Here is a 14,878-nt window from a genome sequence, read left to right as displayed (position 1 = left end):
ATAATATTTTGATCCCAATGTTTTAGGGTAATCATTAATTTTTAAGGTGATTCGAATCTTTTTTTTTTTTTTTTAATTTTGGGCGGAACCACAGACTTTTTACTAAGAGCCCTCACGTGTAGCGGAGGTTTGAAACCGTGGTTACAAAAATATTAGAGAAATAAAAGAAGAAAAGGGAAAAACATGGATGATATCACAGCTTCATAAACAAAAGTCCATCTGCACGGAATCGACCATGGGGGCTGAGTAGCACTAGTAATTGCGTCTATAAGAACTTTACCATCACTTTCAATACATATAATTTTATGCCACATGTGATACTAATAAGTTTTCTTAACTCAAGATTAGGATTCACGAAAATCTCACCTAAGCACAATATTGAAACTTTGTTTTAGATGGGTACGTTAGAAATCACTTCACATCATTTGTAAATGAGATTTGTTGATCTAGCTAGAAGACGAGATCACCGAGTTTAAAGAGATGTTAAAACTTGGAAAATTAAAATGCCATAGGAATAGTTAGTTCTTTTGAGTGTCCAATATTGTTAGTCACTTTAAGGATGAAACGGCCATCGCGCGTCGGGAACTCTACTAAGGTATGCTTATGGTCGACATTCAATTCGGAAGAACTATTATGATTCAAATATTTCATCGCCTAACTCTGGTGCTAGGGTATGGACCGTGTGGTAAGTAATGTGGAAAGCTGATTGCGATAGCACAGCTCACCGATTTACTCATTTTTAAAAAATTGGGACAACTCACAAATGGGTAATTAATAATATTCTCACAATGACCAGCTTCATAATTCGGTAATTAGCGAGCATAGTGATAAGGGTGTTATATGCGATAATTGCTTGCTAATCTGAAAGGAGTTTCATGTTTCTTCTAAGTGTATGAATCACATTGTCTATATGCGGATTTGACAAATGGGTAATAAAATACACGCATTGACCAGCTTCATCATTCGGTAGTTAGCGAGTATAGTGATAACTGAAAAGTCTAAATTATCCTTCATTTTATTTTGTTTACAAGATATCCAAATCAGAATATCGTGTTTTTATGTCATTGAGTTTCATGGTTTTCTCATTGTTATTCACACGTACAAAGAAAAGATAAGAGATAGAATGTGTCATTGTTGGGAGTGTGAAGAGTGAAAATCGACATTTGAAAGTAATGAGTATGTCTCACTTGGTTTTCGACATATATTCATTCATTTATAAGTTCGTATTTTTTTATTGATCCAAAAATCACGGGTTCTTTCGTGTTTGCGTGTTTTGTAAATTTTCGACTGCTATCTTGAATTTTCGACCAAGTTTAGGACTTTTCGACTATTTAGTATATTTTTCGACCAATTTTCATTTTCGACTGATTTCTACAAATTTTCGACCAATTCTTAAATATTTGACCATTTATATGATGGTGAACTTTCATCAATTTTAATCGTTTTCAACCAAATAGTATATTTTTCGACCAAATATTCAGAAGAAGTAGTGTTTTGACTTTTTAAGTGGGTATGTGTAAGGTTTTATTTAGATAATTGGTACTTAATGTAGTGTTTTGACACCAAAAGCTCTGTGGTGTAGCCTTTATCAAGTTGCTCATAATTTTTATAATGGAATTAAGACATTCTCTATTTTTATTTATTAATATGATCTTGATATATTTTTAAGTATGTTTATGAAATTTAATTTATAAGAAGCTATTATATATGATCACTGGCCACCCTCTAATTAAATTCTAGGTTCCACCCTTCAAGACGGAAATAAACTTCCGTCTTGTAATTAATTAAGCGACAGTAGTGAAAAGAAGTGCATTTGTATGGATCGCTGGAAGATTATTTGATGAGATTATCGGTTTTAATGTCTAATGTGGAAGGGTAAGCTCCTCGCTGTGCTATGGTTGAGGTTGTTTATGACCAAGCTGATATTGAATAATACATCCCTTGGACTATTTCCAGGTTCTAAAAATATATATAGTTAAAACTGATATGCTTAATCTTATAGTTATCGTTACCAGTTCACTACGTTTTACTTATTTGATTTTAAGGAGCATACTTGTGTTTACGATCGATTTGCATGCATGACGTTTGATGATACAAAACAGCAAGTTTGTTTATTTGTTTTTAGTTTTTAGTTTTTAGTTTTTTTTTTTTTTGACATGTTAGTTATGAATGTGGTTATTAGAGTATAGCGTACAGTTTAAGTCACAGCCGTTAGATTGTTGTTAGTTACAGATGAACGGCTGTGCATTAAGCTCAAGTCAGTATTTATATATTCAGCGTTGTTGTAACGATCGCTGGAAGATTATTTGATGAGATTATCGGTTTTAATGTCTAATGTGGAAGGGTAAGCTCCTCGCTGTGCTATGGTTGAGGTTGTTTATGACCAAGCTGATATTGAATAATACATCCCTTGGACTATTTCCAGGTTCTAAAAATATATATAGTTAAAACTGATATGCTTAATCTTATAGTTATCGTTACCAGTTCACTACGTTTTACTTATTTGATTTTAAGGAGCATACTTGTGTTTACGATCGATTTGCATGCATGACGTTTGATGATACAAAACAGCAAGTTTGTTTATTTGTTTTTAGTTTTTAGTTTTTAGTTTTTTTTTTTTTTGACATGTTAGTTATGAATGTGGTTATTAGAGTATAGCGTACAGTTTAAGTCACAGCCGTTAGATTGTTGTTAGTTACAGATGAACGGCTGTGCATTAAGCTCAAGTCAGTATTTATATATTCAGCGTTGTTGTAACTGGACTCATTCAGTCAATAACACAAACAGTTACACCACCGGCATAAGTCACCAGAATCTGCCACCCAAAAAAAAAAAAATTACATGTACAGAAAGAAATTAAAATAAAATTTAGTATAAGCCCTCTCTTAGAAATATAATTCATATTAGTCCTTTTAAATGGTTTTCTGGCTCTATTTGGACTAACCGGTGAGTGCTTTCCAAGCAATTCTACGAGCTTTTCATCAATGCCTAACCTGCATGAGGATAAACAACTTTAATTAAATAAATATCAACTTTTTTTTTTTCTCTCTATCAGTCTGATGATTATCTCTTCCATGAACAAAATTCGCTACGAGATAAAAAATGGCATACTTTTTTCCTTCGACATCGACACCATGGACCAAAAATTCGTCAGCATAGCTAGCAAGGAAATCCAATACTTCCTTATCCAGATACACATCACTGAACTTTTGTCACCGGTCCGTAACAATTGCATATCTACCTTCCTGCTTATCAACATCAAAGGATAGATCTTAAAAGAAAATATATAATTAAGAAAGTTCAGCGGAATTCGTTGTTAAAAATTGCTTATTATTTACGTTGAGAAAGAGCCCTGAAAACTGAAACAGAAGACCTAAATGTCACGTTACATTTATGCTCAAACTATAATCCGAAGATATGCAAAGTCCATTTTGCTATTAATATTGTACCTTTTTTCAGCAGCTAAGATCCAAAACGAGCCTTTCTTTCCCGACAACACGAACAAGATCTTTAAGCCTCTCAAGGTCCATTTTTCCGTCATTAAATACATACTACATGGAAACAAAGCACAATGATAATAATAAAAAAAAATCATAAAATCTTTGGGTTTGATATCATTCCGTTTGGGAAAGAAAAAGTGAAATTACAAGCTCTATCAGCAACAATGAAAAAAAAATCTTGTAAAAAAGTTGTCTCATTCAGTTGCTTTCAATTTCATGATGTTAATCATAATATAAAAATCATGCCAAATGTATTTTCGTTGCCCTGTGTCTTAATATTCACCAAGCCACGTCAGAAAAAAAAATATCAAAAAAACAAAAAACAGTTGAAACAGTCATAAAAAACAGATATGTACATAGTGTCGTTTGATTATATTGAGATTAGTCAATGAGACGAATAATTTCTTGTTAATTAAAGTAAAGAGCAAGTTGAGATCAGAGAGTTGTGATGTGATCCTGCTTTTCTGTGACTAGTTCTAAATTCTTGTTTGATATTGGATCAAGAATGGTCTGTGCATGATGTTCTTGTCAAAGAACTTATTGTACTTCCCTGAGATTAGTTCTAAGTTCTTGTTCTAATAGGGTCTCTTGTTCTTGGACTTCTTTTTTCATTTTTGATTCATCAGTATCTGTTAGGTTTCTGGGCTTAAAGTCTATAACACCCTGAATTCAAAACATGTTAATTGTATAAGGAAGAAACGAAATTAACATACTGATGTGACAATGACATGGCTAGCTCCTTCGACAATGTAACTCATAGCATTATCAGAGTTAATTCCACCTCCGACTTGCAAACCACCTAAATGTTTTAAAAAAAGTCTCAGTCCTCAAGATATAGATCATCTGCCAATAGAGCCCAACTTAAAATATGTATCTGAAAGTACCGGGATACGCGTGCAATGCTTCGATGGCGGCGACTTTGCTCAGAGGATCCGCTCCGAGCATGATCACGTGACCGCCCGTAAGTCCAGATTCTTTGTACAACTTTGCATATTCGGCGGCCGATTTGTCGGACTCGAAATTGGTCACAAGACTCGACCCATCTTCTGCCGTGTCCTTAAGAGTCGAACCAACAATCTGTTTCACTTTCCCCTTCAAACATTATCAGAACCACAAACTTCAATAGTTTATACCTCGACCGATAAACTATTTTTTTTTTTTTTTGGCTTGATAAGATATAAACACGAGCGATAAAAAAAGAACTCCGTTTGTTTAACCTAGTCTTGGGGGTGTCTCATTCCGGTATCTTAATTATCTCACTTCGTCATTATCTCACTAAAATCGTTCGATACCTTGTTTCGTAGTTATGATCGAACTATGTAACCCAATTTTATCATGAGACAAGATATATATGAAGTCTCTATACTGCGAAACAATATATACGAAGTCTTTATCCTAGAAACAATCATTTGTTATCCCAATTTTAGCATGAAACGAGCTAAATGTGAAGTCAAAATCCTGCAAAGATTAAACATTTCATCGGTTTAACCCGAATCTATCATAACGCAAGCAAAATATGAAGTTTTTATCATACAAAACAATTGTTACCGGTCGTTTTCGGGACACCGGAAATTCAAAAACGATTCAAGGCCGGCCGGGCTTTGCCGGCCGGAGGCCCAATGGGCCCCGGCCACCCAGGACCGAGCGCTCTGATGCACCCACAGCCCGGCACGGCCGGCGCGCGCACCCTGCGCCCCCGGCCCTGAGGCCCCCGGCCCAATGGGCCTCAGCGCGCCCTAGCGCGCCTGGCTCGCGCGCACCATGCGCCCCGGCCTCCCGGCCCGCGCGCGCTCCCACGCCCCGGCCTCCCGGCCCGCGCGCGCGCTCCCGCGCCCCGGCCGAGCACCCCTGCTGCCTCGGCCGGGTGTCCCTGCCGCCTCGGCCGGGTGCCCCTGCTGCCCCGGCCAAGCATCCCTGCTGCCCCGGCCGAGCGCCCCTGCTGCCTCGGCCGGGCGCCCCTGCTACCCCGGCCGAGCGCCCCTGCTGCCCCGGCCGAGCGCCCCTGCTGCCTCGGCCGGGTGCCCCTGCCGCCCCGGCCGAGCATCCTTGCCGCCTCGGCCGGGCACGCCGCGCCCGGACAAGTCCCGCGCCCATCCAGGCGACATGTCCCGCGCGCCCTGCGCCCTCCCGGGCGTGAAGCCTCGCGCGCCCCGCTCCCGGCCACCCGGTGGGCCTCAAGGGGCCGGCCCAAGGCCTCTCTCCACAACTATAAATACACCCCCCCCCCTTCGGGAAGGAAAGAGACACGCTCATTCAGCCACACAACTTTCATTCCAACAATACTTCTCTCTCGAGAATTCTCTCTCGTGCTCTTGTGATATTCCAAGAGCGTGCACTCCTCCTCCCTCGGCTCAGAAACACGAGGACCCCCCTCCACGAGAGGGAGCGCGCTCCTCTTCTGTTACCCGAGCTTCTGCGGTACACACCGCTCTCCTGCTTCTTGGCCCTTGAGCTAGAACTCCAAGCTACGAGCAAGCGACCCCTCTAAAATCTTCACTAGAAGCTACGAGCCGGGTCTCACTCTAAAGCCTTGGATTCCCAAAGCCTCCGAGCCCAAGATAGCCCCCAATACACAAATTGAACTACGTTCTGACCTGATCCTGACTAAAGGGTACGTAGGCAGCCAACCCTTGGCACAGTCACACCCCCCAAAACACACCTCAGGGTCTGGAGGGTGCAGCTCGGTCTACGAGCTCCCATTTTTGGCCCGGGCGCGATCACTTGGTCCGGCCTTGGATCGAACCGCCCGAGGTATTTAATCGTTGTTCATTTTCGTGCGACAACAACAATCATTTGAGAAACAAGAGGTTTTATCATGAAACGATCTGATATGAAGTGTTTCGATTTCATGAAACGAGCTATATACAAAGACTCAATCCAACTACAAACTACTGAAATCAGGCCTTATTTTATCAAAGAGGGAAAAAGAAGATAAAAACCTTGTGAATATCAATGCAGGGTCTAAAACTAACAGCGCAGCGAATCGAAGCCCGATTGAATCCTGAAACCGAAACTAAGATGTAATGAAAATTTAAAAAAAAAAAACTGAAATTGGATTGAGAATTCAAAAAGGCTGAATTCGTAGGAAGTCAAAAGCAACTGACTGGAAGTGACGTATCGAGAGCAGAGAGGTGCGTTGAGCTTCGTCAATTGAGAGGCCGAGGATAAACTGAAGCTATGGAGTCTCATCATATGGCTGATATTTCTCCCTCAATATCTCAAATTCACCGTCACCGACGCTTCTCTCACGAAGTTCGAGTACGTCCCGGTCCGAACGACACGCTCTTCTACTACCTCGCGCTCAATATCACCGTCCGAAACCCTAACAAGAGAGTCGGGTTCTACGTCCGGCGAATCAAGCTCATCCCACACTACCGGAAAAAGAGATTTTTTTCGGTCACCCTTAATTCGGCCAAACCTTATTACCAAGGCCACAAGAACACCGCGTTTTTCTCTGCCAAAATCGAGGGCCAACAAATGTTGCTTTTCAATGAGAAAGATCGGAGCCAGTATGATTTGGAGATCGGAGGCAGTAAGATCGAAGACGGAGGGAGAAAAAAGAGAGAGAGATATATATATATATATATATATATATTTTTTCTCTTTTATTTTTTATTTATTTAATAAGTTATAATAATCAAAATCAAAATAATGATAATATTCATGTTAAAAATCAACAAATTATACATGAGATTTCATATTCTACAACTAATTTAATAAAAAAACAAAAAAAAGACATTCAAATCTAAACTCTATTTTTTTATGTAACCAAAAAATTGATTTTTTTGGATATAAACTCTAATTAAACATAATAATAAAGTTAGAAACTAAGAATTTGAATTAAATCATAAAAAATTAACGACAAATTTCGTGAAGAGCACTAAATATCATCATATTTTAATAATTGTTGATATTTGACCACTTATCGGTAAGTTTCTATCGGAATGCGTGAGAATTTGTCTAAAGACAACCGGAAAGTGAATAGATTCACCGGAAAACACCGAAAAACCGGAACGGTTTCCCCGGAATCCAAGAAAAATTCCGATTTTGTACATATCAATACCGGGACTCTAAAAAAAATAGTTTCCGGTCCGATTTCCGATCGGATTCCGCGGAATTTCAAACCTTGATAATAATAATAAGAAGAGTAATAAGGGTAATTTGATAATCTCATTCAATTTAAAGTCACATGACACGCACATTACTTATTTAACCCATTTTTTTTTACGGAGAACTTAACAAAAAGATTAAATCTTATATGTCTTCAAACATAAGAGTGAAAAAGCAATTTTCAAAATTACAAGAGTCACTGTTCAATCGTTATAATTTATGGAGCAAAAATACCATTAATTCTTTAAAAAAAATTATAGGATACGGTTACTATTTCTAACTTGTTTGTCATGTTTATATCTGCAGTTAAGTTGTCTGACCGTTAATGTTTTAAATGTGGTTGTTCATTGTTGATTATAAATCAATATATAAATAACAAAAATCCGATTTAGATGTTGTTTTGTGTGATGATCAAGATCTGGAAAGTTGCTTCTTAGTAACAGATATCAGCAAAAATTAGAGTCAATTGATTTTGATCATGGTTGCGTGCTAAGAGAAGTGGTTCCTCAATTTCTGCAATTTGCATTTAATCGTGGGTCTATTTTTTACTACGCACGACACGGTGTCAAATAGGCAAGAAATAATTTAGGTATTACTGTCATTTTTATCAATCAATAAACAATGTTGGCTATATTAACTCAGTGTTAGTTAAAATGCAATTTAAACATAGGCTATATAGTTACAAGGGTGTTACAACACCCTTTTAGTATGTGTGCACATTGAAATAAACTATGTTATAAAGTACACATTGAAATAAAATAAACTTTGTTATAGACTAAAGAAGAAATTTCGGTTAACTGAGGTTAACCTATAACCGAAATATTAGGTTAACGGTTAATTGTTAACCTAAAAAAAATTCTCTCAATTAACCGAAGTTAACCGAAATAGCACTTAACTTGTATTGTAAAAGTCAACAATGACGGCTGTCTTGTAAAACACCGTATAGCTTCACAAAACTGTGTCACAAATAAAGGCTTTATAATTATATCATATTTTTAATAAATTTATGAAAAAATTCGGTTAACCTCAATTAATTGATAATTTACTCGGTTAAAATTAACCGAACGGTTAATTTTAACCGAAAATTCGGTTATAATTAGTTGCTCAATTAATTTTAACCGGTTAATTTCAATTAAAAATTAAATAAAAAAGAATTGATTAACCGAAATTTCTTCTTTATTATAGACTAAGTACACATTCTTCATTGCTTTGATTTAAAGTGATCATGATTACCATAGAGACATTGAAATTAAATAAACTTTGTAATATTCTGAAATAAAGTTAATGTTAAGACATTAAGAAAAATGAGGCTAATGTTGAGACATCAAGCTTTTTTTTTTAGGAGAAACCATTCACATTCTCCGTTTTAACTAAAACGGACAATCAAACCAGGATAGAGAAAAGCAAATATCATAAATAGTTAATACAATATAAAATACATCAAAATGATCATTTTCAAAGTTATTATTCGTTACAAAATTGCTTACGCATTTTGTTACATGACAGTTAACACGACATTCATTTGCAAAACAAAATATGAAATCTTAATCACATAGCAATCGCTTCGCCTAAACTAATAGAAGTAAATATTTTTTACGTAAGCTAATAGAAGTTGAAATATAGTAAATTATGGGGGAAAATGAAAAAAAAAAAAAAAAAAAAAAAAAAAACCCCTTCTGATCATATCAATGAATGTAAGGTCAGAAACCCACAACACAGGGAATCCAAATCCGATACTGAATCATGAGACCGAATATAAGGTGGTCATAAAAAATGAAACAAATGGAATCGGGGATTGTAAGAAATAATAAAAAGTGTTAAAATAAATTGTTGCCATATTTTTAGTCGCGCAAGGATACATGTCACATGTCGTCCAAGTAATAAAATATACTAATTGCGAGTATCAATCTCACACGAATTGAATTCACAATAATTTAGAGAACAAGTAATTAAATAAAGTCAAATTACACGGATTGGTCACTTGAAATGTTGGTATTGCAATCTAATCAATGTTTCATTTAAATTTCAAATGTAACCACAAATAATGACGTGACTTTATTATTCATTTAACAAATTACTACATTAACATTTATTAAAAGCATATAAACATAAACATGTAGTCAACGTTTTGATCGCAGCCAAATAATACTACTTTAATACACATTAACTTGATTTATTCCACAATATTTTCTTTCTTTTTTTGTACTCCAATTAGTTGCAATACCAAGTTTTTTTTTTTTTTTTTGTTAATTTACGTTTATTCTACACGCGATATCCCATTTATTGCACAATATTTTCTTTTCTTTTTTGTAGTCCAATTAGTTGCGATATCAAGTTTTCTTGGGTTAATTTCAATTCATTTCCGTTTATTTTACACACGATAAGTTTCGGCTGTCTGAAACGTTGGCTAATAGTTGGTTTCTATGATCTATATTACATAATGGTAAGTCTGATATTTTCTAACCGTTTATTCTTGTAAATGGCTAGATTACAAAATTTACCAAGCATTGACTACATCCTTATAACCATGTTTGAAATTGGCTACGTTGCTAGATTACCCTTGAATTAAAATACAAGTAATTAAAACGAGTTTAAAAAATGAAAAATTACAGGGTCAAGATTTCACCATGGATCAATGATGATAACTATCCTTATTTTATCTACCATTGCCTCGTTTATTATGTTTCCAATATCAAGTTCACGAAAATAATTGCTAACCTCTCTCGAGTATATAACAATCCTAAATAATTGACGAACTATATAACCTCTCAATATCAAGAGAAACTCTAATCAATGCGGAAAATGAATCATCCAAAATATTCAATTATGAATCTCAAAAGCATGTTAAAGAAGGCGCTAGCTTTCTTGTTTCAGTCTAACTTGTGTCCAGTCTTCGAATCACCCCAAAGTTATTCAATTAATTAACGTCAAAGCACTCGTAGCTCATTAGAAACCTATAAAATGAAAGAAAATTACAAAAAAAAAAAAAAAAAAAATTTATCAAAAACATCCAAGGACTCATTATGATTCAAGCTTAAAAGCACATTATAAGTGTGTTTGAAACGCGCTTTAAAACATTTGCGCAAAAGATCACATATAATGTAATGTGGCATATTTATCGCTTTGACAAGATCCGGCAAGATATGATATGATCGGATATTTTGGGTCATTTTTTATTTAATTTACTTCGGTCTGATGGAATATTTTTCGAAGTAAATTAAATTAACATAACCAGTTAACTGATTTACTTTGCCTTAATTAGTGGATTATTTTCTTAATAAAATGAAAGTTTGGCTATTTTTTAAAAAGAGAGTATGTTATAAGGTATTATTGTTATTTTGTATCAATTAATAAAAATGGTGGTTATTTTCCAAATATATTAACTCAGCATTAGTTCAAATGCAGTTTAAACATTTGCTATATAGATGTTACAATACCCTTTAAATATGTGTGCAAATTGAAATAAAGTACAGATTGACATAAAATAAGATTTGTTTTAGACTAAGTACACATTTTCATTGCTTCGATTTAAAGTGATCATGAATATTATAGATATTGAAATAAAATAAACTTTGTAATATTATGAAATAATGTTAATGATAATATTAAAAGAAAATTGAGGCTAATGTTAAGAGATTAAGCTTTTTATTAGGGGAAACCACTCACATTCTCCGTTTTAACTAAAACAGACATTATCCGTTACGGACAATCAAACCGAGATAGAGAAAAAACAAATATCATAAATAGTTAATACAATATAAAATAGATCAAAATGATCATTTTCAAAGTTATTATTTGATAGAAAACGAAATAACAATTTAAAAAGAATTATCTCGTCCACGTCCATTATGACTACTACACTGTCGGAAAAGCTCTTATTCTTCGGGTGGACTTTGGGCTTCGGGTTTTTGACCGGGTGGGGAGCGACAATTGTGGACCTTTAGACAACCTCTTTGATAGTTATTAGTTGGGGGCGGAACGCACTGTTTGCCTTTACAGTTATTTCTATTCCAACCTATTGCACCGTTTCCGATTCGCTTCCCCATTGCGGGCCCCACCAATAACGAGCACGCCAACATGGCAACGATACACCACACAAAAATTTTTGAAATCCTCATATCTCGCCTTGGCTATGTGGAAAACGACAACAACTAAGGATTAGGGATTATATGCTTGGTTTGGTAGCTTGTAAGAGTATGCAAGGGATTTATAGTGAGAATTTTTTTGTCCATTTTTGGGGTGGACTAATAATAAAAATGTGACTTCAACGTTTTGAATAATCTTTGGCTAATCATGTTTGTTGGTCAGCTCGGAATGTGTAGGTATATGCTATTAAAAGTCTGTCTGTTTGTTGTTATAACTAAGAAATATAATGGGTACTTGGAACAAGATAGCTCAAACTTTTACTGCGTACTTAAGATTTTATTTTCTCTTATATAACTATAACTTCTCAAAACTAAAAAACTAAAAACAAATAAACAAACTTTGACAACATGGCAACGACACACCACACAACAAACTTTGATACCATCTCTCCTTCGCTACTTGGAAAACGACCACAATCACCGATGATTATTATTCTTGTTATTATTATTATTATTATTATTATTATTATTATTATTATTTTTGTAAATGAGTATTCGGTGAAGAGTTTTGCAATTAGCATGCATGGCATTTATAGTGATAGTATTTTTTTTTATGCAGTCCATTTAATAATAAAAATGCAGATTATATTTGTTGGTCAACCCAAAATATGCCTGTTATGCTATTATACGCATGTCTGTTGACCTAATTAAATAATATATTCGTTACTTAGAACTATAAAACTCAAATTTTAATGACGTACCATAAATTTAAATATTTTGTTTCCCTGTAACAATAAATAACTAACTTTTTGTAACTAGTTAGTTTAAATTTTTAACTAACTAGTTAATTACAACATGAAAGCTTGAATTCAGAACAGGCAAGCTCAAATTTTTAACTACAACTGTATATTTAAAGTATGTTTTCCCCCGTTACATGGCCTCAATGATTAACTAACTCGTTGTGATTTCTAGCAAAAAAAAAAAAAAAAAAAAAAAAAAAAAAAACACTAACTTGTTTGTTGTGATCACTTGCAAAATATATATATAGAAAAACAATGTAGCCAATCTGAAACGTGGTTTTAAGGATTTATAGCCAACATTCGATAAATTTTGTAATTTAGTCATTTACCGAAATAAACGAATATTAAAGACAAAAACACCCTTCATTGAATAAACAAATACCATACATAAAATGAATTAACAAAAATAAAATAAATAAATGGAAAAAATTAAGAAAACACGACAAAAAATAACTTATCTTATTATTGACAACAAAAATCCATAAAAAATTAAAAATATATATTTAGATCTTCGCTGCCGATATGACCGACCTAGAGAGCTTCACCGTGACATTCGAAGGCTGCTCATAGTCTCACAAATTTATTCAGGCTGCAATTAATAAGTAATTTACCGACATTAACAAATAAGCACAAATATACCGACATTAAACACAAAATTACATAGACCACTAGGAGAAAAATGACATTTAGAGGCGGCAAGTAATTTAGAGGCGGAATTTTCGCCTCAATTTAGAGGCGAAATTAGTGATATAGAGGCATAATTCCACCTCTACGTACAAAACAAATATTAGAGGCGTAATTATACATTAGAGGTGGATTCCCACTTCTAAATATCCAAACAAAAATATTAGAAGCGAATTTTTCCGCTTCTAAACTTACTCAATTTTTAGCTTAAATTCCTTCCAAAACGTGCAAGTTTTCATAACACATTCTTTAATTATTTTATGTCCAAATAAAAAAAAACAAAAATTATATGGCCACTAACCAATAATGTATCTTCCTTATTTTGTTTATGTACTCATTGTGTAATGGTGTTCTCTTCCAGGAGATGAAGCGGCGATGTGATGTAAAAGGTAGATAATCATGTATGGACGGTAATATATCGATAGAAAATAATTTATTGAAAGGTGCACGAGTACGTGAAAGTGGGAGGCCTAGAAACGGGAACGAAGAGAGCTTTAGAGTTCAACAATTGAAAATGGCTTGCGATGAGTACGACAAAGCGGCGGCACTTTCCATTTTCCGGATAAAATCTCTGAAGCAAGGTCAGTTTTGAGGCCTTCTCACTCAGGCAGCGAGTCACAACGCTGCTCAGGTTTTTTTTTTTTAATAATTGTAAAAATGCTCGTCTTCTTTATTTTTTTTTTAAGGAAGCCGAGATCAGCTGCAACATGTTGCTCAAGGAGGAAAAGAAGTCTCGCTAGCTGCTTTCGACTCTCAAAGAGGAGATTGAGAAGAAGAGAATCGAGATATGAGATAAAAAAAAAAATATTAGCGTTATAGTGACATATTCATCTCAAAGATATATATTAGAGTTATAGTGATTCAAATTCCTTTGAATTGTGACGATAACAAAGCACAAAAATAAAAATATAAAATAAAATAAACCACCAGTAATTCACAAAGGACTCCTACTTCTGATTTTCGTACTACGAATCCCAGTTCAGTGGCAAAGTAGAAAGAAATATTGAGGAATATGTAGAGCAGAACAAATATTGAAAGTACAATTATAAACATAAAAAAAAAAAAAAAAAAAAAAAGAATAGAAAAAAGACAATATGCATATAGGCATTTTTTTCCCTCTGCAACATTCAAAATCTACTAAGAATGGGAATCAATAGAGTAAACTTAAATAAATAAATAAAATAAAAATGAAGAGAAAGGAATGCCCTTTACATCAAATTTCGTTTGCCTTTTACATTGAGCTGCTTCTCCGCCTTTTCTTTTCTTTATCTCTTCGATGTTGAACTTCATTTTGCATCCAGAAATGCTCATACATGTCTTTTAAACTGATATGACATTCTCATAAATCTGTGCATTTTTCGATGATAAAGCATTCCAAAGCTGGACGGCGTATGAATATCATAAATACGCAGTTCACTGATGTCGTTTTATTTGACTATCGTTTCATTTTTCACGATGTCGTTTTAAATTTTCTGTCACGAAGGATGTCGTTTTCTACTTTCTGAGAGGACTGATGTCGTTTTTAATACTCTTCTCTTCTGAAACAAAAGGATGTCGTTTTCTATTTATGAAACGAACGATGTCGTTTTTTACGAGTGTCGTGTTTATTTTCTGAAACTGTCGTTTTCTATTTTCTGAAACGAAAGATGTCGTTTTCCGTTCTAAAAAAGGAACGCTGTCGTTTCTGTCAACTATGTCG

General features: G+C 34.8%; 1 pseudogene across 1 annotated transcript; it reads right to left on the bottom strand.

Moving 5' to 3' along the window:
- Positions 1-2,625: 2,625 nt before the first annotated feature.
- LOC149388310 (1-(5-phosphoribosyl)-5-[(5-phosphoribosylamino)methylideneamino] imidazole-4-carboxamide isomerase HISN3, chloroplastic-like) lies at positions 2,626-7,049 on the bottom strand (annotated as a pseudogene). Its single transcript, XR_016301025.1, has 8 exons — positions 6,605-7,049; positions 6,440-6,501; positions 4,385-4,592; positions 4,214-4,299; positions 3,450-3,551; positions 3,112-3,245; positions 2,945-2,993; positions 2,626-2,815 (listed from the first exon to the last, which is right to left on the bottom strand). The product of XR_016301025.1 is annotated as a 1-(5-phosphoribosyl)-5-[(5-phosphoribosylamino)methylideneamino] imidazole-4-carboxamide isomerase HISN3, chloroplastic-like (transcript).
- Positions 7,050-14,878: the final 7,829 nt, after the last annotated feature.

This window comes from Urtica dioica, chromosome 8 (assembly GCF_054948205.1).
Source record: "Urtica dioica subsp. dioica isolate 48M chromosome 8, U.dioica_male_clone48M_v1_H2, whole genome shotgun sequence".
Lineage (NCBI taxonomy): Eukaryota > Viridiplantae > Streptophyta > Magnoliopsida > Rosales > Urticaceae > Urtica > Urtica dioica.
The sequence above is the reverse complement of the archived record's forward strand: the minus strand, read 5'-3'. Positions and strand labels throughout refer to the sequence as shown.